At 46.2% G+C, this 25,706-nt stretch overlaps 1 protein-coding gene across 2 annotated transcripts in view; it reads left to right on the forward strand.

Annotated features, from left to right (window-relative positions):
• Positions 1 to 9,515: 9,515 nt before the first annotated feature.
• Positions 9,516 to 25,706, forward strand: part of THSD4 (thrombospondin type 1 domain containing 4) — a 1,349,728-nt gene continuing 1,333,537 nt past the window's right edge. Inside the window, exon 1 of one of the 2 annotated variants that reach the window (XM_069765881.1) lies at positions 9,516 to 9,768. The gene's annotated coding sequence lies outside the window, so the exon portion shown is untranslated. The remainder of the gene's footprint in view (positions 9,769 to 25,706) is intronic. The other variant, XM_069765882.1, reaches the window with a different exon arrangement.

The raw sequence follows: 25,706 nt of genomic DNA on the forward strand, positions 1-25,706 counted from the left end.
AACGGTGTTTCAGGTCCTGCGTGCTAATTCTTTGTTTGTGAAGGGATCAAAGTGTCTCTTTGGTGTTCAGAAGGTTTCAATTATGATGTGGGCAATCGAGAGTTGCTGGCCATGAAGTGGGCATTCGAGGAGTGGCGTCATTGGCTTGAAGGAGCTAAGCATCGCGTGGTGGTCTTGACTGATCATAAGAACTTGACTTATCTCGAGTCCGCCAAGCGGTTGAATCCTAGACAAGCTCATTGGTCGTTGTTTTTTGCCCGCTTTGACTTTGTGATTTCATACCTTCCGGGCTCTAAAAATGTGAAGGCGGATGCTCTGTCTAGGAGTTTTGTGCCCGACTCTCCGGGTGTATCTGAGCCGGCGGGTATCCTCAAAGAGGGAGTAATTGTGTCTGCCATCTCCCCTGATTTGCGGCGGGTGCTGCAAAAATTTCAGGCTAATAAACCTGATCGTTGCCCAGCGGAGAAACTGTTTGTCCCTGATAGGTGGACGAATAAAGTTATCTCTGAGGTTCATTGTTCGGTGTTGGCTGGTCATCCTGGAATCTTTGGTACCAGAGAGTTAGTGGCTAGATCCTTTTGGTGGCCCTCTCTGTCGCGGAATGTGCGTGCTTTTGTACAGTCCTGTGGGATTTGTGCTTGGGCTAAGCCCTGCTGTTCTCGTGTCAGTGGGTTGCTTTTGCCCTTGCCGGTCCCGAAGAGGCCTTGGACACATATCTCTATGGATTTTATTTCTGACCTTCCCGTTTCTCAAAAGATGTCAGTCATTTGGGTGGTCTGTGATCGCTTTTCTAAGATGGTCCATCTGGTACCCTTGTCCAAATTGCCACAGGGGGGTGTGGTGTTCGCGGCGCCGTTGGACCTGCTTGTATCGTGTTCTGCGATGCTGCGGCTTCCGGCGGTGTCGCGCCTGCGCATGTCCGTGGCTTCTCCTCTACATGGGGGATGGATGGTCGCGTCGCAGCGGGGCGGGCCCTATTCTGCGGTCATGTGAGGTGGGCCGGCTGTTGCCATGACGCGCAGCTACACTCATCAGGGTGCTTCTGAGTTCTCTGCGGTCCTGTGGTTTGCCGGGGTATGACGCAGGATTATGATGCAGTCATGATGTATGTTGTACGCGGTTGCCTGATTTGTTATTCAGGGCTTTATTGGAAGCATGATGAGGCTGGATAGGCTGGTTGAATTTTGGCGCCAATCACAGAAAGGATCCGGATTGGATATGAGGATCGCTGTAATGACTATTTCATTGGAACCTTGTAGCCATGGTTACGATTATGCCGGAACCTAATTGGCTGGATGGAAAATAAACCTGGCATCACTATTACATCCAAGTTATTATGAGGTACGCTCTTCCCACTTTCACCAACTTGAGGTTCCACAGTTTTACACAGACACCCCCAGTCCACGCAGGCCCAGGGAGGCAGGGAGAGTGAGAGGATGTGGCCCACGCAGTCACTGACGTGGCACCACACTCGCTCACAACCCTGACAGGCTGAAAGTCCCCTTTCACGAGCACCAGTGAAACAGAGCGCTGCCAGCCCGGTTGGACCGCCACCAGTTCCTCGTTAGATATAAGCCAGGTCTTTTAACGAGAATTATATCTGGCCAGAAACCGGCCCCGGTAGCATGGAAGGTTAAACCGAGAAACGGACGTGTTGATTGAGATTCAATAAAAGCATAAGGTTACATTATATATTTAATTGCCTTAAGGGCACACTAGGCAATACACTATATACACTCTGGTTATACATTTACAATAGTGAGATATGCAAATATAAACAGTGGTAGTACAAAAGATATATGCAGATGGATCATGTCAATTACCAGTTTCATGTTAGACCATGTGTGCGCTGGACCGCAGGGAGCGTGGGCTGCCAGTTGATTTCCTCATTCACTCACAGCACGTTCCTCAATGTGGCCTGTTATGTTTGCTAATGACAGGTGTTATGAAGGCAATCCAGAAACACAGTGTGCTTAGCGATCAGAGCGCACACAGTGATCTGACAAATACCCAAAAATACAAGAACGAGCTCTGAGACGTGGAAACTCTGTAGACTGCACACCTGATCCTATCCTAAACACAACTAAAAGCGGCTGTGGATTGCGCCTAACAACTACCTAGGCAACTCGGCACAGCCTAAGAAACTAGCTAGCCTGAAGATAGAAAAATAGGCCTGACTTGCCCCAGAGAAATTCCCCAAGGAAAAGGCAGCCCCCCACATATAACGACTGTGAGTAAGATGAAAAGACAAAACGTAGGGATGAAATAGATTCAGCAAAGTGGGCCCGATATTCTAGGACAGAGCGAGGACAGTAAAGCGAACTTTGCAGTCTACAAAAAACCCTAAAGCAAAACCACGCAAAGGGGGCAAAAAAACCACACCGTGCCGAACTAACGGCACGGCGGTACACCCTTTGCGTCTCAGAGCTTCCAGCAAAACAAAAGACAAGCTGGACAGAAAAAAAGCAACAAAAAAACAAAAGGCACTTAGCTATAAGAGCAGCAGGTCACAGGAACAATCAGGAGAAGCTCAGATCCAACACTGAAACATTGACAAGGAGCAAGGATAGCAGCATCAGGCGGAGTTAAGTAATGAAGCAGTTAACGAGCTCACCAGAACACCTGAGGGAGGAAGCTCAGAAGCTGCAGTACCACTTGTGACCACAAGAGTGAATTCAGCCACAGAATTCACAACAGTACCGCCCCCTTGAGGAGGGGTCACCGAACCCTCACCAGAGCCCCCAGGCCGACCAGGATGAGCCGCATGAAAGGCACGAACAAGATCGGAAGCATGAACATCAGAGGCAAAAACCCAGGAATTATCTTCCTGAGCATAACCCTTCCATTTAACCAGATACTGGAGTTTCCGTCTAGAAACACGAGAATCCAAAATCTTCTCCACAATATACTCCAATTCCCCCTCCACCAAAACCGGGGCAGGAGGCTCAACAGATGGAACCATAGGTGCCACGTATCTCCGCAACAACGACCTATGGAATACATTATGTATGGAAAAGGAGTCTGGGAGGGTCAAACAAAAAGACACAGGATTGAGAACCTCAGAAATCCTATACGGACCAATAAAACGAGGTTTAAATTTAGGAGAGGAAACCTTCATAGGAATATGACGAGAAGATAACCAAACCAGATCCCCAACACGAAGTCGGGGACCCACACGGCGTCTGTGATTAGCGAAAAGTTGAGCTTTCTCCTGGGACAAGATCAAATTGTCCACTACCTGAGTCCAGATCTGCTGCAACCTATCCACCACAGAATCCACACCAGGACAGTCCGAAGACTCAACCTGTCCTGAAGAGAAACGAGGATGGAACCCAGAATTGCAAAAAAATGGAGAAACCAAGGTAGCCGAGCTGGCCCGATTATTAAGGGCGAACTCAGCCAACGGCAAAAAGGACACCCAATCATCCTGGTCTGCAGAAACAAAACATCTCAGATATGTTTCCAAGGTCTGATTGGTTCGTTCGGTCTGGCCATTAGTCTGAGGATGGAAAGCCGAGGAAAAGGATAGGTCAATGCCCATCCTACCACAAAAGGCTCGCCAAAACCTTGAAACAAACTGGGAACCTCTGTCAGAAACAATATTCTCAGGAATGCCATGCAACCGAACCACATGCTGAAAGAACAAAGGTACCAAATCAGAGGAGGAAGGCAATTTAGCCAAGGGCACCAGATGGACCATTTTAGAAAAGCGATCACAGACCACCCAAATGACTGACATCTTTTGAGAAACGGGAAGGTCAGAAATGAAATCCATCGAAATATGTGTCCAAGGCCTCTTTGGGACCGGCAAGGGCAAAAGCAACCCACTGGCACGAGAACAGCAGGGCTTAGCCCTAGCACAAATCCCACAGGACTGCACAAAAGTACGTACATCCCGTGACAGAGATGGCCACCAGAAGGATCTAGCCACTAACTCTCTGGTACCAAAGATTCCAGGATGACCAGCCAACACCGAACAATGAAGTTCAGAGATAAGTTTATTAGTCCACCTATCAGGGACGAACAGTTTCTCTGCTGGACAACGATCAGGTTTATTCGCCTGAAATTTTTGCAGCACCTGCCGCAAATCAGGGGAGATGGCAGACACAATGACTCCTTCCTTGAGGATACCCGCTGGCTCAGATAAACCCGGAGAGTCGGGCACAAAACTCCTAGACAGAGCATCCGCCTTCACATTTTTAGAGCCCGGAAGGTACGAAATCACAAAGTCGAAGCGGGCAAAAAATAACGACCAACGGGCCTGTCTAGGATTCAAGCGCTTGGCAGACTCGAGATAAGTCAAGTTCTTATGATCAGTCAATACCACCACGTGATGCTTAGCTCCTTCAAGCCAATGACGCCACTCCTCGAATGCCCACTTCATGGCCAGCAACTCTCGATTGCCCACATCATAATTACGCTCAGCGGGCGAAAACTTCCTGGAAAAGAAAGCACATGGTTTCATCACTGAGCAATCAGAACCTCTCTGTGACAAAACCGCCCCTGCTCCAATCTCAGAAGCATCAACCTCGACCTGGAATGGAAGAGAAACATCTGGCTGACACAACACAGGGGCAGAACAAAAACGACGCTTCAACTCCTGAAAAGCTTCCACAGCAGCAGAAGACCAATTAACCAAATCAGCACCCTTCTTGGTCAAATCGGTCAATGGTTTGGCAATGCTAGAAAAATTACAGATGAAGCGACGATAAAAATTAGCAAAGCCCAGGAACTTTTGCAGACTTTTCAGAGATGTCGGCTGAATCCAATCCTGGATGGCTTGGACCTTAACTGGATCCATCTCGATAGTAGAAGGGGTAAAGATGAACCCTAAAAATGAAACTTTCTGCACACCGAAGAGACACTTTGATCCCTTCACAAACAAAGAGTTAGCACGCAGGACCTGAAAAACCATTCTGACCTGCTTCACATGAGACTCCCAATCATCTGAGAAGATCAAAATGTCATCCAAGTAAACAATGAGGAATTTATCCAGATACTCACGGAAGATGTCATGCATAAAAGACTGAAACACAGATGGAGCATTGGCAAGTCCGAACGGCATCACTAGATACTCAAAATGACCCTCGGGCGTATTGAATGCAGTTTTCCATTCATCTCCTTGCCTGATTCTCACCAGATTATACGCACCACGAAGATCTATCTTAGTGAACCAACTAGCCCCCTTAATCCGAGCAAACAAGTCAGATAACAATGGCAAGGGATACTGAAATTTAACAGTGATCTTATTAAGAAGGCGGTAATCAATACACGGTCTCAGCGAACCATCCTTCTTGGCTACAAAGAAGAACCCTGCTCCCAGTGGTGATGACGATGGGCGAATATGTCCCTTCTCCAGGGATTCCTTCACATAACTGCGCATAGCGGCGTGTTCGGGCACGGATAAATTAAATAATCGACCTTTAGGGAATTTACTACCAGGAATCAAATTGATAGCACAATCACAATCCCTATGCGGAGGTAGAGCATCGGACTTGGGTTCTTCAAATACATCCTGATAATCAGACAAGAACTCTGGGACCTCAGAAGGGGTGGATGACAAAATCGACAAAAATGGAACATCACCATGTACCCCCTGACAACCCCAGCTGGATACCGACATGGAATTCCAATCCAATACTGGATTATGGGTTTGTAGCCATGGCAACCCCAACACGACCACATCATGCAGATTATGCAAGACCAGAAAGCGAATAACTTCCTGATGTGCAGGAGCCATGCACATGGTCAGCTGGGCCCAGTATTGAGGTTTATTCTTGGCCAAAGGTGTAGCATCAATTCCTCTCAATGGAATAGGACACCGCAAAGGCTCCAAGAAAAACCCACAACGTTTAGCATAATCCAAATCCATCAGATTCAGGGCAGCGCCCGAATCCACAAACGCCATGACAGAAAACGACGACAAAGAGCATATCAAGGTAATGGACAGAAGGAATTTGGACTGTACAGTACCAATGACGGCAGACCTAGCGGACCGCTTAGTGCGCTTAGGACAATCAGAAATAGCATGAGTGGAATCACCACAGTAGAAACACAGACCATTCAGACGTCTGTATTCCTGCCGTTCAACTCTAGTCATAGTCCTATCGCACTGCATAGGCTCAGGTTTAACCTCAGGCAGTACCGCCAAATGGTGCACAGATTTACGCTCGCGCCAGCGTCGACCAATCTGAATGGCCAAAGACAAAGACTCATTCAAACCAGCAGGCATAGGAAATCCCACCATGACATCCTTAAGAGCCTCAGAGAGACCCTTTCTGAACAAAGCTGCCAGCGCAGATTCATTCCACTGAGTGAGTACTGACCATTTACTAAATTTCTGACAATATACTTCTATATCATCCTGACCCTGGCACAAAGCCAGCAAATTTTTCTCAGCCTGATCCACTGAATTAGGCTCATCGTACAGCAATCCGAGCGCCAGGAAAAACGCATCGACACTACTCAATGCAGGGTCTCCTGGCGCAAGAGAAAATGCCCAGTCTTGAGGGTCGCCGCGCAAAAAAGAAATAATAATCAAAACCTGTTGAATAGGATTACCAGAAGAATGAGGTTTCAAGGCCAGAAATAGCTTACAATTATTTTTGAAACTTAGAAACTTAGTTCTATCTCCAAAAAACAAATCAGGAATAGGAATTCTTGGTTCTAACATAGATTTCTGATCAATAGTATCTTGAATTTTTTGTACATTTATAACGAGATTATCCATTGAAGAGCACAGACCCTGAATATCCATGTCCACACCTGTGTCCAGAATCACCCAAATGTCTAGGGGAAAAAAAAAAAGTGAACACAGAGCAGAAAAAAAAAAAAAAATGATGTCAGAACTTTTTCTTTCCCTCTATTGAGAATCATTAGTTAGGCTCCTTGTACTGTTATGTTTGCTAATGACAGGTGTTATGAAGGCAATCCAGAAACACAGTGTGCTTAGCGATCAGAGCGCACACAGTGATCTGACAAATACCCAAAAATACAAGAACGAGCTCTGAGACGTGGAAACTCTGTAGACTGCACACCTGATCCTATCCTAAACACAACTAAAAGTGGCTGTGGATTGCGCCTAACAACTACCTAGGCAACTCGGCACAGCCTAAGAAACTAGCTAGCCTGAAGATAGAAAAATAGGCCTGACTTGCCCCAGAGAAATTCCCCAAGGAAAAGGCAGCCCCCCACATATAATGACTGTGAGTAAGATGAAAAGACAAAACGTAGGGATGAAATAGATTCAGCAAAGTGGGGCCCGATATTCTAGGACAGAGCGAGGACAGTAAAGCGAACTTTGCAGTCTACAAAAAACCCTAAAGCAAAACCACGCAAAGGGGGCAAAAAAAACCCACCGTGCCGAACTAACGGCACGGCGGTACACCCTTTGCGTCTCAGAGCTTCCAGCAAAACAAAAGACAAGCTGGACAGAAAAAAAGCAACAAAAAAACAAAAGGCACTTAGCTATACAGAGCAGCAGGTCACAGGAACAATCAGGAGAAGCTCAGATCCAACACTGAAACATTGACAAGGAGCAAGGATAGCAGCATCAGGCGGAGTTAAGTAATGAAGCAGTTAACGAGCTCACCAGAACACCTGAGGGAGGAAGCTCAGAAGCTGCAGTACCACTTGTGACCACAGGAGTGAATTCAGCCACAGAATTCACAACAGTGGCCCCCACTATTGAAATGAACTGCAAACATAACAGAGAGAGAGACCGCATAGCCTTACACTAGCCTTTATGCCCTTTGGATCACTCCCCTCCTGCCTTCTGGACTGACCCTAAATCCCTTCCCCTTGACTTTAGCAGCTAAAGACTCCAAAAACAAAGATGGGTCATAACTGTTAAAGGACGGTCCTAGGGAGGCGGTTTTGGTGCCATCGGAACCATTCGGGATGTGGTTACATATTGAGACCAAACATAGCTTTGCTACTTGGATCCTACTAGCCATTTTATGTATTTTCCCACCCTGTGGTGCTAGCACGAATTGAGAACCTGCAAGGTCTGGCCCAGAGATCTTGAAAATGTAACTGATGTGTGACAAGGATGTATGATGAGTCCATATTCTCCTTAAGAAATCATAGCTGACTTAAAAAAGCAGTCATTTTAGCTGACTCAAGGTGTGAGATCTGTCACTCACAGCCTTTTGAGTCTTGACCCCTTGCTTGGCTAGGTATCCTGTTACAGCTGCACATGGGAAAGTGTTTTTATAATCCCATACCAACTAGGATGCAAACATTTGACCTGAAATTATATCTCCAATATTCTGCACAGACTCAAATTGAGAAAGTGCTTTACAATCTATAGGAATCTGTTAAAAACAAAAGAAAAATGGAAGACTTTTTAAATTCATCATTATTAGTGATGAGCGAATATACTCGTTACTTGAGATGTCTCGAGTATGCTCCGGTGTCCTCCGAGTATTTTTTAGTGCTCAGAGTTTTATTTTTTTTGCCGCAGCTGAATGATTTACATCTGTTAGCCAGCTTAAGTACATGTGGGGATTCCTTAGCAACCAGGCAACCCCCACATGTACTTATGCTGGCTATCAGAGGTAAATCATTCAGCTGCGGCGCTAAAAACTGAAAGTCTGAGCACTAAAAAATACTCGGAGGTCACCTGAGCATGCTTGAGAAATCTCCAGTAACGAGTATACTCGCTCATCACTAATTATTATCTGACCCATTGTTATGCAACAATGGGGAAAAAAGTTTAAAGTTTACTGCCTTCAGAAGAGGAAAAAAAACGGATGCCACCTTCTTTTTTCGTGGATGAAAAAATGGAAACTGATGTCTGAACGTGACACATTGATATAGGCAGAAAAGACACTGCAAGAATCCTCAGTGGTAAAAATTGTTGTTTTTTTAAGAAATGAAGCCAAATTTATGCACATTTGCTTTGAAAAGATTGAATTTCACGTGCTGTGGATTTCAAATCCGTGTGAAAAAACACTGCAGACGTTCTTTGTAGCGGGGGCATGACATAATTGCTTATCTGCATTGTTGGTAGTGCGGCATACTCTATATACAGCCTGTGTGAACAGTCCCTTACAGCTAATCCAACAATAATCTATGAAGGCACAATGTTATAACATCAATAAATAAAGATCGGTGAGCAACAATACAAATTGCCACAAAGCTTTAGTCCACTGATGATGAATGTACATTTTAACCATTGGAATGGAAATTTGAGCCGTCCCATATCACTCGCAAGAGAAAATAGTGATCAAAATACTGTGGATTTACTATATAAGAGGATCTGTTCATAAAAAATAATGTTAATCGTCTGACATTGGCATAATATTTGTAGATCCTTGTTTAAAAGTTGCATTTTATTTCTCCTAGGTCCAGCTGATGTGATTTTCTGGGACCTGTAGTTCATGATTCGCTGAACACTGAGGACTCTTGCGCTGCAGTTTTTTGTGAATGATGTTGTTTCCGCAGGCCGGCCAGCAGGTGGCGGTAGAGAGCACGCTATCTCCCCACAGCTGACAGTGCGTGTCCCAGTGTTTAGCACCAGTGGGACGGAGCTGCATGGAGAGACGCTTCCTTCTTTCCCACAGCGTGGAGTTGCCAGGGAACTGGAGTGAACCTGCGTGCACCCTCTCCCCCACAGATCTGGAGGAAGTTTTCTGCTGGTTTTTAATTTTTGTGCTGGTTTCCGATCAGTGGAGGCGGCGAGGTCACTCGTGCACTGATTGTCCTGAGTGCAGATCTGGAATCTGAAGTGTGGACCTGGGGAATCCACAGGAGACACCACCACAGGTGAGATCTGGTGGCTGCTTACCTGCTGCTGCCCCCTGTCCTGTGGGCTGATACCGCAGCCCCTCTGTGTAAGCCTCCATGTGCAGTGATGGAGCCAGGTGTGAATTGGCACCTGGGTTGGTTGTGGGCAGCACCTGCCAGTTCAGGTGAATGCATGGCTACAAAGTGACTTCTGGAGAAAAGTTGTGTTTGTTTGTGTCAGCGTGTGTGGATAGTTCTAGTGTGGGACATATTGAACCTTGCGATGAGAACGCCATCTCTAAGGTGCAGCGTGGTGACCATAAACCATTCTACGTGTCCGCTGCGGACAGTGGGGGCTGTCTGTGTGACATTGCAGGGGTCATCTTGTTTTATTCCTACACCTCCAATATGAAGGCATTAATTAGCCCTCACACGGTGATCTCCTACTGCGGAGTCTGAGGTTCTAATTCTCCAATCCGACCACGTACCTGCGGGGCCCGACCTACCGTGACCGTGTTGTGGACACAAGGTGCGGAGATTTCTGCCGCTGTCCTACTCACCTGAATGGGTTTGCGGAAATCCATGAACACGCTGCAGAAACCTCTTCATGTGTGGCGCTGATTTTTAAGTCACAGAAAATTCGGAAACAGATCTGAGCAGTGTGACTGGAGTCTTCGATTGCAGATACAACACCCAAACCCAACTTGGGTCAACAGAATGGGAGTTAGCACGCCATAGTCGACTGCAAAAGATTTGTGGGGCTACGTCAGTGGTCTGTGACCACGGGGCAAGAGCACTGTGAAGCTCCCACAACCTTTGGCGTGCTGGCGCCTATTGTGATTACTAGGCCCCTGCGACATTGTGTGTGCACCATGCCACAACGTAATGATATCGTAGAGCTTACTAATCACAAGAGACGCCAAGGATGCTGCAGATAGGTATGCAGTGTTCGGGCCCAGTGGCCACGGACCACCGACGTTAGCGCTGGACCAAGGTCCTGCATATCTTTCAGCTTCAGCTCTATGCCAGAGTGCTTCTATGTGGCTCTAGATCCAAGCATGATGAAACACTGGAAGTGTGGCTAAGTGCATTCACATGTCTGAATGTTCCAGGTCTGAGAAAAACAGACCTATTAGGCTGCCGTCACACTATCAGTATTTGGTCAGTATTTTACCTCAGTATTTGTAGCCAAAACCAGGAGTGGAACAATCAGAGGAAAAGTATAATAGAAACATATGCACCACTTCTGTATTTATCACCCTCTCCTGGTTTATACTGATGTAAAATACTGACCAAATCCTGCTAGTGTGACGGCAGCCTTATTCTGATCAGGCTAGGATCAGAGTGTGGTTCAAGTGTCATCAGATTGTGGAGAAATAAAATGAAATAATAAAGTTTCTCCATCGTCTCCATTCTGATGTTATCTTAGTGCGGTCCGATTTTTACGGACCCATTGACATGTATTGCCAACTTTGATCCGACCCTCAGATCAAAATCGAACATGTCTCTGTGATTTTCTGCAGACCTCTGAGTCTGCGAAAAATCATGGATATGTGAATGGCCCCATACACTCTCACAGGTACGAGTGATCACCATGAAAAACACGGATAGCACTCGCTTGTGAAAATCAGACGTTTGAATGATCTGTTAGATGTATGTGTGTTTGCCACAACTTTTTCATTGGAATCTTTTCCCAAGGGGTATTCCAATCACCAAGATCCTATACCAGTATGTAGTAGGTATAAGAATAACATTAACAAATGCCTCCAATTAGGGTATGTGTCCACGTTCAGGATTGCATCAGGATTTGGTCAGGATTTTTCATCAGTATTTGTAAGCCAACACCAGGAGTGGAACAATCGGAGGAAAAGTATAATAGAAACATATGCACCACTTCTGTATTTATCACCCTCTCCTGGTTTTGGCTTACAAATCCTGATGAAAAATCCTGACCAAATCCTGATGCAATCCTGAACGTGGACACATACCCTTAGACATTTAGTATAGTTCTTCTGATTCACTACGTCTCTTACCACATATTCAGGACATTACAGTAATTTAGATATCCATGGTTATGGCCACTAACAACTGTCACTATATGAGTGGTCGTAACCGTGGATACCTAAGCTACTGTAATGTCCTGCACATTGGGTAAGTGACATAGCGAATCAGAAGAACTCTACTACATTTCTACTTGGAGGTATTTGCTAATATTATTATTACACCTACTCATATTGGGATGGAATCTTGGTAATGGGAATACCCTTTTATTGTTCTCACAGGCTCCCAATCTTCAGATGAAAGCTAATGTGTCTACCTTTGATAGTCTCCAGGCTCTGCTTTCCTATACAAAGAGTCACCATGCATAAATCTATACCAGACTGGGGCCAATGCACCCCACTGGACATGTACGCAGTGTGTCCTTAGCCGAGGAGAAGGAGGTCTGGGAGCTTCAACGGGATCCACATGCAGCACCAAATGGGTAGAGCCAAATCAGAAGGCAGGTGGGTGCTCGCAAGGCTGGTGAGCACAGCCAAACAGGAAAAATTGAGAGGATAGCGGCACACCACTGATGAAAAAATGAAAAAAACTTTATTCAGGCATAGCAAGCCAAACAAACTATTGACTTAAAGGGAGGCATTCTGGATTCTAAAGCTGGACATGAGATATACAATGGGCATGAACTCAAGAAATGATTTATTTTATATTTATTGACATTGTTTTTTTTTTTCCCCTTCACTGCTGTGTTTGCATCCACATCTTGTGCATATGTAATTATTAGTGATGAGCGAATATACTCGTTACTCAAGATTTCTTGAGCATGCTCGGGGGTCCTCCGAGTATTTTTTTAGTGCTCGGAGATTTAGTTTTTCTTGCCGCAGCTGAATGATTTACATCTGTTAGCCAGGCTGAGTACATGTGGGGGTTGCCTGATTGCTAGGGAATCCCCACATGTAATCAAGCTGGCTAATAGCTGTAAATCATTCAGCTGCGGCAAGTAAAACTAAATCTCCAAGCGCTAAAAAAATACTCGGAGGACCCCCGAGCGTGCTCGTGAAATCGCGAGTAACGAGTATATTCGCTCATCACTAGTAATTAATCATTTGTCATGTGTGATTGGTTGTTCATTGATATTTATTCTGGCTGTGATTTTAATTGTATATCCTATGACTAAGGCTAGGTTCCCATTGCGTTAATGGGACCGCGCTAACGGAGAGCGTTGCACGGCGAAATTAACGCCGTGCAATGGGTCCGTTAGCGTGCCCATTAACAGCAATGGGGACGCGCATCACTAGCACGTGCCATTTTCGGCACGCGCTAGCGATGTGCCGGTGTTTTGTGGCGCGCCGCGGACACTGCTTGCAGCGTCCGAGGCACACCCGCGGTCCGTTCCCCGCTCTCGCAGATCTGAGATCTGCGAGAGCGGGGACGTTTAACGCGACCCCTTTACAACACATTGCGTTAGCGCAATCCGTTAGCGCTAGGCGCTAAACGGATTGCACTAACGCAATCTGAACCTAGCCTTAGGGCTCATTCTAACTTGCGAGCAACTCAGATGAGTCTCGCACGGTAATACCCTGCACTCAGGAGCGGAGCATGCGGCCGCATAGCCATACATGCAGCCGCACACTCCGCTCCTGAGTGAAGGGTGCAGCGCCGGGTATTGCCGTGCGAGACTCATCCGAGTTGCTCGCAAGTGAGTATGAGCCCTAAGGGTGCTGCATGGACCTGAAACGCGTAAGGCTTTTCATGTTTTTAATATGGCTTTTCATTTTTCATCAGTGGTGTGCCGCTATCCTCTCAATTTGTCCTTAGCCTTATTTAGGCTGAAAAAAATCCACATTTCAACCATTTGCAGGCGTTTGTAGGGGTCAGATGACCATATCTGGTATTGTGGACACAAGAACCAAATCTGATAAAAGTGGATAGCTTCCTTGCACCATCTATATTTAATGGAGCGTCATCCATTGATATGGCCTATTTTATATGTGGGTCAGGATAGGAGAGGCACTGGGTTTAATGGAAACGACATGATGGATCCATTTAAAACTAAAATAAAAATAACAGATGAGTGAATAGTTATTATTAATAATGTTATTTCTCCAGTGTCATCATATTCCACATCATTTTACAATTCAGAGGGGAAATGTTCAGAAAATATTAGAAATGACCAAGTAACGTATAATTCAATGATTCACACAAGAGAGGAGCGAGGGCCGGCTCACAATCTATGAGGATATAGGGGAATAGTTCCATTAAATTCTACGAGTCGAGAAATAGTGTGGTGTGAATGTGTCCTAAAGTCTTTCTCGTGTCGGTATTTTGTATTTAGAAGCAAAAACCAGGAACGATGCCGACATCGAAAAACGTAATGAAAACATTTCTACCACTTTGTCTTTTCATTCCAGGTTTTCATTGATTTATATTGATGTAAAATGCTGACGAGCAAACTGCGCACTGCACACAATTCAGCACCTGCCGAGGAATCGGCCAGCAGAACAATGATGGGTGAAATTACAGATGTAGAACATATCGCAGCTGCTGCGGGGCCCAGGATCCGAAGCCCCAGAGCAGCCTGCACTCGTGTCTCACTTTACAACACTTTTTGATTGGCTTCCTTTGTACAGAAATTTGAGGAAACATTTTGGTGCACATTGTTATACCTTAGAGAGTAACCATCATTTTAATAGTTATTTTATAAGTCAATAGTACACATGGGAATAATAAACTTTGTACTTTATTTTATCAGAGAAATCAGCTTCTTTCCCTTCCTGGACTGATCATTCTCATTTCAGGACTAAAATCTGTACACAGTGAAGACAGATTTCCCCATTATTGGAGAAAACGGTACAGGGAAGAGCTATTGGCAGTGTGACAAAACACTCCGGGATCGCCTTTGCTGGGGTCAAAGGTCACGTGGTTTGTGCATTGAATTTCTGAGGCGTACAGCAGGTTTCCAAGTAGGCTGACCTCAGGTCAGATTTATTAAAGTGAAAGCAACACAGAAAAACAAAACATAAAAATAAATCCTAGCCTGTCCAGCACTAACTAAACAAACACGTTGCTAACTTAACAACTGGGGGGGCTTCTCCCACCCAGCTAACATCACACAATTCTTGAGCAGAGCTCTCACTCATGTTTGTCTCACACAGACAGGCAATCTGTGTGCCCCAGGCAGACGCTGGAAACCCCCAGCTGGTCATCTTTTATTCCTGCAATCATTAACCCATTAGCACCCTGAAGATACTGAGTGGCCTAATTCACATAGGACAAACACCTGGGCGAGATATACCTGCCTCCAACTACCACACCAGCATGAGTCTTACATATGCCCCCCCCCCCTTGCTCAGACCACTCCGGTCGAGCAAGAACACTCTTGAAACAGTGTACTCGGGACAGGGGCATCGGCGTTCCCCATCTGCACCCCAGGTCGATGCTCCACCGTAAAAGAGTAAGCCTGCAGGGCAAGGAACCACCGGGTTACCCGACTATTACGGTCTTTGTGGAGGTGCATCCACTTGAGGGGCATGGTCTGTGACCAGCCTAAACTTCCTACCAGCCAGGTAATACTTGAGGGAGTCGAGAGCCCATTTAATGGCTAGGCACTCTTTTTCAACCACGGCATACCTCTGCTCATGTACATTCAGTTTCCGACTGAGATAGAGGACCGGGTGTTCGACTCCGTCCCTCACCTGGGAAAGTACAGCTCCGACACCAGTATCAGAGGCATCAGTTTGTACCACAAACTCGCTGCTGAAATCAGGAGTCACTAGTACGGGCTGAGAGCACAAAGCCCGTTTCAGGCTGTGGAAGGCCTCTTCAGCAGCTGAGGTCCATTTTACCATGACGGAACCCTTCCCCTTGGTAAGATCCGTCAAGGGAGTAGCCATGGCTGCAAAATTGGGTATGAACCGGCGATAATAGCCAGCAATCCCCAGGAAAGCTTGTACTTGTTCACTGGTTGTGGCCAGCCCTGAATTGCCTGTATGTTGTCGATCTGGGGTTTAACCACTCCTCGGCCAATCACGTAGCCCAAGTATCGGGCTTCTTCAAGCCCGATGTGGCATTTCTTGGGGTTTGCCGTTAAACCTGCATCTCGCAGGTCATCAATCACCGCTTGTACCTTCTGGAGATGAGTTTCCCAGTCCATGCTGTAAATTACGATGTCATCCAGGTAGGCAGAAGCGTACTGTCTGTGAGGCCTCAAGACTCGATACATCAATCTCTGGAACGTTGCGGGAGCTCCGTGAAGTCCAAACGGCATATAGACATACTGGAACAGACCTTCCGGTGTAGCAAATGCCGTCTTCTCTCTGGCCGCCTCGGCCAGAGGAATCTGCCAGTACCCCTTTGTTAAATCCAGGGTCGTAATGTATCGGGCTTTACCAAGCCGGTCGATCAACTCATCGACCCGGGGCATAGGGTACGCATCAAATTTAGAAACTGCATTCAGTTTCCTAAAGTCATTACAAAACCGGATGGAGCCATCCGGTTTAGGTATCAACACAATTGGACTGGACCAGGCGCTGTGCGACTCCTCAATGACTTCTAAGTCCAACATAGCCATCACTTCCCGGGAGACGGCTTCACGGCGGGCTTCCGGAATTCGGTAGGGCTTCACATGAACAGTGACGCCAGGCTCTGTGACAATCTCATGTTTCACCAACTTAGTCCGGCCAGGTTTTTCGGAGAAAAACTGTCGGTTCTGTAACAAAAATTGCTTAACCTCAGATTTTTGTCGTTCTGAGAGAGTCTCGGCAACCTGCACCTCCGGTACAGTAGGTGAACAAACCGGACGGGGCAGATCCACCGTTAGGGCAGAGCGGTCTTTCCAGGATTTTATCAGATTCACATGATAAATCTGTTCCGGTTTTCTCTTACCCGGCTGGTACACTTTATAGTTCACTTCACCAACTCTTTCTCGGACCTCAAATGGGCCCTGCCATTTCGCCAGGAATTTACTATCCACCGTAGGGATTAGGACCAACACCCTATCGCCGGGTGCAAATGTACGGACCTTAGCGCCTCTATCATAACTTTGCCTCTGGGCTCCCTGGGCCTGTAACATATGGTCCCTAACAATGGGCATGACAGCGGCAATACGATCCTGCATTTGTGTTACATGGTCGATCACTGTTTTAAAGGGAGTGACTTGACCTTCCCAGGCTTCTTTTGCGACGTCCAGCAGTCCCCGGGGACGACGGGCGTACAACAGTTCGAAAGGCGAAAACCCTGTGGAAGACTGGGGAACTTCCCTAATGGCAAACAGCAAATAGGGTAACAAGTAATCCCAGTTCTTCCCATCTTTGTCTATCGCCTTCCGGAGCATCTGTTTTAAGGTTTTGTTGAAGCGCTCAACCAGGCCATCTGTTTGAGGGTGATAGACAGACGTACGCAACGGGTCTATTTGTAAGAGCCTGCAGAGCTCCTTCATTACCCTCGACATAAAGGGAGTCCCCTGGTCGGTGAGTATCTGTTTTGGAATTCCCACCCCACTAAACACTTGTACCAATTCCTTGGCGATCGTCTTGGTAGCTGTGTTACGCAAAGGGACGGCTTCCGGGTAACGAGTGGCATAGTCCACGATGACGAGGATATGTTAGTGCCCACGTGTGGATCGGGGAAGGGGCCCAACCAAATCCATCCCAATTCTCTCAAAAGGGACCCCGATGATAGGAAGGGGTACCAAAGGGCTACGGAACTGAGATTTAGGGGCCGCGATTTGGCACTCTGGACAGGACTCACAATAGTTACGCACATCATAATGTATTCCAGGCCACACAAAACAATGCAATATCCTTTCTGTGGTTTTCTGTACCCCCAAATGTCCCCCCATTATATGTCCGTGGGCCAAATCCAGTACCTTCCGCCGATAAGGTTTGGGTACCACTAACCGTTGCACTGTGTCTTCCCCTTTTTTTTCTACCTGGTAGAGCAAATCATTTTCAAGAACCATATACGGGTACGCTAGCCTAGTGTCAGGTTCTACGGGTACCCCATCTATCATTTTTACATTTTTCCTAGCCGGAGTCAGGGTAGGATCTTTCATTTGCTCGCTGTGGAAGTCATCCACCTGGACTCCCAAATCTGGCAGGCAGGGTGCCGGATGGCTGTCTGCCTCCGCCTCTCGCTGAGGTTCCTCAGTTTCCTCTGTTTCCCCCGCCATGACGGAGAAGGTTAGATTCACTAACCTCCCCAGCAACATCTTCCTGTGGGGTCTCCTCTAGGGACTCGGGACCTCCAGATGGCATGGGAGAAGATTCACGGGTACAGCTACCGTGAAGGAGCAACTGATTCTCCCACAACTGCCAGAAGTAGGGAAAATCCCTGCCCAGGATTACATCCTGTAACAATGCGGGAACGAGTCCCACTTTGTGTTGCACTGACCCATAGGGAGTAGAAATCCATATGACCGCTGTTAAGTACGAGCGGGTGTCACCATGCACACACATCACAGAAAACTTGTCAGACGGACCAGACGGAAGTGCCACCAGACTAGCTTTCACCAGAGTCACCACACTTCCAGAGTCTAGTAATGCCACAACATTTTTCCCATCAACAGATAATTCACACAGGTGTTTCGCTGTATCATTTTGACCCGCATTCACACTCCCTAGCTGTGTAACCAAAGACATGCATTTTCTAGAGTCTATAACGTCGCACTGCATGGGTTCAGCGGTAACTGGACAGTTCGCAGAAACATGACCCTTCTCATGGCAGCGGAAACACCTAACAGGTCCCCTACTGAGACCACCGTCCAATACTCTTGGTCTCGGAGTGCGAGCAGTCCCGGACTCCTCCCCCACAGTTTTAAGCGATTTTCCTTCACCCGTAGTCCCTGGAACAGTCTTACCGGTTCCACGAGGAGGAGGCACAGACCGGGGGTTGGCGGTGTCGTCGGGAAGTCCTTCTGCCACGGAATAACGCTCGACCAACTCCACAAGTTGATCCGCTGTCGTGGGATTTCCTTGGCTTACCCACCTTTTCAGCGCTGGGGGTAGTACTCTCAGGTACTTGTCCAGGACAACCCGCTGGATTATTTCGGGTATTGTCAGTACCTCGGGTTGCAGCCATTTCTTTGTTAAGTAGATCAGGTCGAACATCTGAGACCGCGCCGGTTTATCTTGCTGGTATGTCCACTGATGTACCCTCTGTGCCCGGACAGCCGTCGTCACACCCAGCCGGGCCAGGATCTCAGCTTTCAGCTTCTCAAAGTCCTGAGCGACCTCCGGGTCCAAATCATGGTAAGCTTTCTGGGCCTCGCCGGAGAGAAACGGGGCAATCAAATTGGCCCATCGTGCCTTCGGCCACTTCTCTCTCAATGCCGTCCGCTCAAACGTTGTCAGGTATGCCTCGACGTCATCTTCTGCAGTCAGCTTTTGCCAGTATCGACTCACATGGATCCTTCTGGACTCTGCTTCCGGGTCAGCGTCAGGCATGCTCACCAGGCGCTGCGCCACCTTTTGGAGAAGTTGGCGGTCTGCAACCGTCATGTCCACTAACTCCTTCAGCTGTGCGGCCATCAAGCGATTAGCTTCGTGCTGTGCGGCAGTGGCCTGCTGCTGTACGGCAGTGGACTGTATTAAGGCTTTCACCACGTCTTCCATGCTGTCGCCTGTGCCACGGTATGCCCGCGTTCTCCACCACAATGTGACAAAACACTCCGGGATCGCCTTTGCTGGGGTCAAAGGTCACGTGGTTTGTGCATTGAATTTCTGAGGCGTACAGCAGGTTTCCAAGTAGGCTGACCTCAGGTCAGATTTATTAAAGTGAAAGCAACACAGAAAAACAAAACATAAAAATAAATCCTAGCCTGTCCGGCACTAACTAAACAAACACGTTGCTAACTTAACAACTGGGGAGGCTTCTCCCACCCAGCTAACATCACACAATTCTTGAGCAGAGCTCTCACTCACGTTTGTCTCACACAGACAGGCAATCTGTGTGCCCCAGGCAGACGCTGGAAACCCCCAGCTGGTCATCTTTTATTCCTGCAATCATTAACCCATTAGCACCCTGAAGATACTGAGTGGCCTAATTCACATAGGACAAACACCTGGGCGAGATATACCTGCCTCCAACTACCACACCAGCATGAGTCTTACAGCAGACACAGACATTCTGCTCAAAGTGCTCCTTAAACGTCAGTTACAGTTCTCCGTTGAACTTTATGAGCACCAACTGTCATCTCCTATCTCATATATGGGAAATCTGTATTCACCTGAAAATAGATTTTACCTGTGAATTGAGAATTTTGAGGTTACAGTTATATGAAAAAGTTTGGGCACCCCTATTAATCTTAAGCTTAATGTTTTATAAAAATTGTTTTTTTGCAACAGCTATTTCAGTTTCATATATCTAATAACTGTTGGACACATTAATGTTTCTGCCTTGAAATGAGGTTTATTGTACTAACAGAAAATGTGCAATCTGCATTCATACAAAATTTGACAGGTGCATAAATATGGGCACCCTCATCATTTTCTTGTTTTAAATACTCCTACCTACTTTTTACTGACTTACTAAAGCACTTTTTTGGGGTTTGTAACCTCATTGAGCTTTGAACTTCATAGCCAGGTGTATGCAATCATGAGAAAAGCTACTTAAAGTGGCCACTTGCAAGTTGTTCTCCTGTTTGAATCTCTTATGAAGAGTGGCATCATGGGCTCCTCAAAACAACTGTCTAATGATCTGAAAACAAAGATTATTCAACATAGTTGTTCAGGGGAAGGATACAAAAAGCTGTCTCAGAGATTTAACCTGTCAATTTCCACTGTGAGGAACATAGTAAGGAAACGGAAGAACACAGGTACAGTTCTTATTAAGGCCAGAAGTGGCAGGCCAAGAAAAACATCAGAAAGGCAGAGAAGAAGAATGGTGAGATCAGTCAAGGACAATCCTCAGACCACCTCCAGAGATCTGCAGCATCAACTTGCTGCAGATGGTGTCACTGTGCATCGGTCAACTATACAACGCACTTTGCACAAGGAGAAGCTGTATGGGAGAGTGATGCGAAAGAAGCCGTTTCCGCCAGCAGGCCACAAACAGAGTCGGCTGAGGTATGCAAAAGCAAAGCACATTCGGAGAAGCCAATTTCTTTTTGGAAGAAGGTCCTGTGGACTGGTGAAACCAAGATTGAGTTGTTTGGTCATACAAATAGGCGTTATGCATGGCGGCCATAAAACACAGCATTCCAAGAAAAACACTTGCTACCCACAGTAACATTTGGTGGAGGTTCCATCATGCTTTGGGGCTGTGTGGCCAATGCCGGCACCGGGATTCTTGTTAAAGTTGAGGGACGCATGGATTCCTCTCAGTATCAGCAGATTCTTGACAATAATGTTCATGAATCAGTGACAAAGTTGAAGTTACGCACGGGATGGATCTTTCAGCAAGACAATGATCCAAAACGCCGCTCCAAATCTACTGAGGCATTCATGCAGAGGAACAATTACACTGTCCCCAGACCTGAATATCATTGAACATCTGTGGGATCATTTGAAGAGGGCTGTCCATGCTCTGAGACCATCAAACTTAACTGAACTGGAATTGTTTTGTAAAGAGGAATAGGCAAAAATACCTTCTTCCAGGATCCAGGAACTCATTAAAAGCTACAGGAAGCGACTAGAGGCTGTTATTTTTGCAAAAGGAGGATCTACTAAATATTAATGTCACTTTTCTGGTGGGGTGTCCATACTTATGCACCTGTAAAATTTTGTTTGAATGCAGATTGCACATTTTCTGTTAGTACAATAGACCTCATTTCAAGGCAGAAACATTACTGTGTCCAACAGTTATTAGATATATGAAACTGAAAAAAAAAACAATTTTTATAAAACATTAAGCTTAAGATTAATAGGGGTGCCCAAACTTTTTCATATAACTGTAAATGATCAATCCAGGAGGAGAGAAAAACATTCCTTCCTAAAAACAAATATTCCAAAATGTCGTATTTTTATGGGTGCTATTGCTTTATAAAATAAAGTTAATAGGATGGTTACACTTGAAAACGTGCCCTTTTGTTGCCCTATAAAACTGAAACAGGCGAACTAGGCACAGTGAGTTATGCTCTGGTTCATTTGCTTCTCTAACGCCCCATCCAGTAGTGAAAGGCCTCATTTACATATAAACGGACTTTGGAAATACTTTTTCTAAAGATCTGTTTGTGTGTAATGTAATAAAAGGACTCTAGGGGCATGGGGGATGTGACCGGTTCCCTTTAAAAGATAAGCCAATCGATCCCTTTAGAACCTCAATGATCTGCTTCAGCAGTAAGAAAACACATTTAGAATTTGTCTGGAAGTGCATTGGTGGTGCACTTACAGCTCCTCAACCTCCTCCGTATTCCCTAACTAGCAGCACCCTCCCATGGCTGATTGACAGGTCACCAGAGCAAATGAACTGTCAATAAGTCAGAGGAGGGTGCTGCTAGTTCAGAAACGGCGTGGAGTCTGAGGAGCTGTAAGTGCATCATCACACCCTTGTGCTCTTCCAGACTGAACTTCATAATGCAATTTCTTGCTGCTGGAGCAGTACATTTTGGTCATAACGGGGTTAACTGACTTATTATTTAAAGGACTGCACTGCTATATTAACCCCTTCACCCCCGGAGCTTTTTCCGCTTCTTCATTTTCGTTTTTTGCTCCCCTCCTTCCCAGAGCCATAACTTTTTTGTTTTTCCGTCAATATGGCCATGTGAGGGCTTATTTTTGCGGGACGAGATGTACTTTTGAAAGATACTATTGATTTTACCATGCCATGTAACAGAAAACGGGAAAAAAATTCCAAGTGCGATGAAATTGCAAAAAAAGTGCAATCTCACACTTGTTTTTTGTTTGGCTTTTTTGCTAGGTTCACTAAATGCTAAAACCAACCTGCCATTATGATTCTCCAGGTCATTACGAGTTCATAGACACCAAACATGTCTAGGTTATTTTTTATCTAAGTGGTGAAAAAAAATTCCAAATTTTGCTAAAAAAAAAAAAAAAAAAAAGCGCGATTTTCCGATACCCGTAGCGTCTCCAAATTTCGTGATCTGGGGTCAGGTGAGGGCTTATTTTTTGCGTGCCGAGCTGGCGTTTTTAATGATACCATTTTGGTGTAGATACGTTCTTTTGATCGCCTGTTATTGCATTTTAATGCAATGTCGCGGCGACCAAAAAAACGTTATTTTGGCGTTTTTATTTTTTTTCTCGCTACGTCATTTAGCGGTCAGGTTAATCCTTTGTTTTTATTGATAGATCGGGCGATTCTGAACGCGGCGATACCAAATATGTGTATGTTTGATTTTTTTTAAATTGTTTTATTTTGATTGGGGCGAAAGGGGGGTGATTTGAACTTTTATATATTTTTTATTTTTTTCATATTTTTAATCACTTTTTTTTTTTAATTTTGGCATGCTTCAATAGCCTCCATAGGAGGCTAGAAGCATGCATAACTCGATCGGCTCTGCTACATAGAGGTGAAGTACAGATCACCTCTATGTAGCAGAAATGCAAGGTTGCTTTGAACGCCGACCACAGGGTGGCGCTCAAAGCAATCGGCCATCAACAACCATAGAGGTCTCAAAGAGACCTCTGGTTGTTATGGCGATGCACTGCTGACCCCCGATCATGTGACTGGGGTCCGCAGTGCGAGCACGCGCGGCCGCGCTGCCGGGAGCGCTAGTTAAATGCCGCTGTCAGCGCTTGACGGCGGCATTTAACTAGTTAATGGGCGCGGGCGGATTGCGATTCCGCTCGCGCTCATTGCGCGCACATGTCAGCTGTACAAAACAGCTGACATGTCGCGGCTTTGAGGTGGGCTCACCGCCGGAGCCCACCTCAAAGCAGGGGATCTGCCAGCTGACGTACTATTCCGTCAGCTGGCAGAAAGGGGTTAATGGTTTGGGTGACAGGGTTCCTTTAATTAGAGAGTTCATATTTTCTTTGACCTAATTTTAAATTAATACAGTGTCAACACCCGCCAAGAATAGGCCACGTGTCATCAAGTGATCACTCTGTGATACTAGGTGTTATGTCCTTCTGGGTGTGAAGAAGCGCCCACAGTCTGAGATTCTTTTCCTTCCTTTGATTTGCCTAAGACATGGCGCTCTCCAGCTCCTGACACGTACAGGTAAAGGCGAGTTTTGTTGCTCAAGGGCTCCTGAGCAGTGAGTGATAAATCCTAAGATTAGAAAGCTGTCTGCTTACTGCTGGGAGTCTGTATATGTCTAATTTTAATTTACCTTGAAGAATGTGTTTTCAAAATCTGCCAACAAGTATTGTTGTAAATCAGGCATGGAAGCTAAGGTGGAATGATGGACAGAAAATGTACTGTTCCAAGAAGGCGGAAGAAGGATTTTTTTTTTTTTCATAGAGGAATTTGTAACTGCTTAGTATAGAGCTCATGTGCATTGGACATATTACCTCTTTGTTATATCGATAGCCATAATAGTGCTGCCATGCAGCTGTACAAGCTCTCTACAGCAGGGCATTGGAGATGGTAAGTCAAGCATCCGACACATCAATTTCCCTGACTCCAACTCCACAGCACTGCCTCGCTACTGAGCATGTGCATTAAGTGCAGCACAGATTCATCTCAACTATTATCCCACAGCACTGGTATCTACTGAGCATGTGCATAAAGTGCAGCACAGATTCATCTCAACTATTACCCCACAGCACTGCCCCCTACTGAAAATGTACAAAAAATGCAGCACAGATTCATCTCAGCTAAAAGCCAAGATCCTTAGATCAGGAACGGAACAGACATTTATACGACATTTCATAACTTTCCCAAATTCTTATGACACATTTACAGCACATCCTGCATTGCACTACTGAACCCAATATATTATACACTGCTCAAAAAAAATAAAGTGAACACTTAAACAGAATATAACTCCAAGTAAATCAAACTTCTGTGAAATCAGTCTGTCCACTTAGGAAGCAACACTGTTTGATAACCAATTTCACATGCTGCTGTGCAAATGGAATAGACAACAGATGGAAATTATTGGCAATTATCAAGACACACTCAATAAAGGAGTGGTTCTGCAGGTGGGGACCACAGACCACATCTCAGTACCAATGCTTTCTGGCTGATGTTTTTGTCACTTTTAAATGTTGGTTGTGCTTTCACACTCGCTGTAGCATGAGACAGACTCTACAACCCACACAAGAAGGTTTGCTGTGTCTGTCAGCGTCCAGAGGCTGGAGGCGCTACCAGGAGACAGGCCAGTGCACCAGGAGACGTGGAGGGGGCCATAGGAGGGCAACAATCCAGCAGCAGGACCGCTACCTCAGCCTCTGTGCAAGGAGGATCAGGAGGAGCACTGCCAGAGCCCTGCAAAATGACCACCAGCAGGCCACAAATGTGCATTTGTCTGCACAAACTGTTAGAAACTGACTCCATGAGGATGGTCTTAGTGCCCGACGTCCACAGATGGGGGTTGTCTGCACAAACTGTTAGAAACTGACTCCATGAGGATGGTCTTAGTGCCCGACGTCCACAGATGGGGGTTGTGCTCACAGCCCAACACCGTGCAGGAAGCTTGGCATTTGCCACAGAACACCAGTATTGGCAAATTCACCACTGGAGCCCTGTGCTCTTCACAGATGAAAGCAGGTACACACTGAGCACATATAACAGACGTGACAGAGTCTGGAGATGTCGTGGAGAGCGATCTGCTGCCTGCAACATCCTTCCGCATGACCAGTTTGGCAGTGGGTCAGTAATGGTGTGGGGTGGCATTTCTTTGGAGGGCCGCACAGCCCTCCATGTGCTCACCAGAGCTAGCCTGACTGCCATTAGGTACCGAGATGATATCCTCAGACCCCTTGTGAGACCATATGCTGGTGCGGTTGGCCCTGGGTTCCTCCTAATGCCGGACAATGCCAGACCTCATGTGGCTGGAGTGTGTCAGCAGTTCCTGCAAGATGAAGGCATTGAAGCTATGGACTGGCCCGCACGTTCCCCAGACCTGAATCTGATTG

The sequence above is a fragment of the Ranitomeya imitator genome, chromosome 4 (genome assembly GCF_032444005.1).
Source record: "Ranitomeya imitator isolate aRanImi1 chromosome 4, aRanImi1.pri, whole genome shotgun sequence".
Lineage (NCBI taxonomy): Eukaryota > Metazoa > Chordata > Amphibia > Anura > Dendrobatidae > Ranitomeya > Ranitomeya imitator.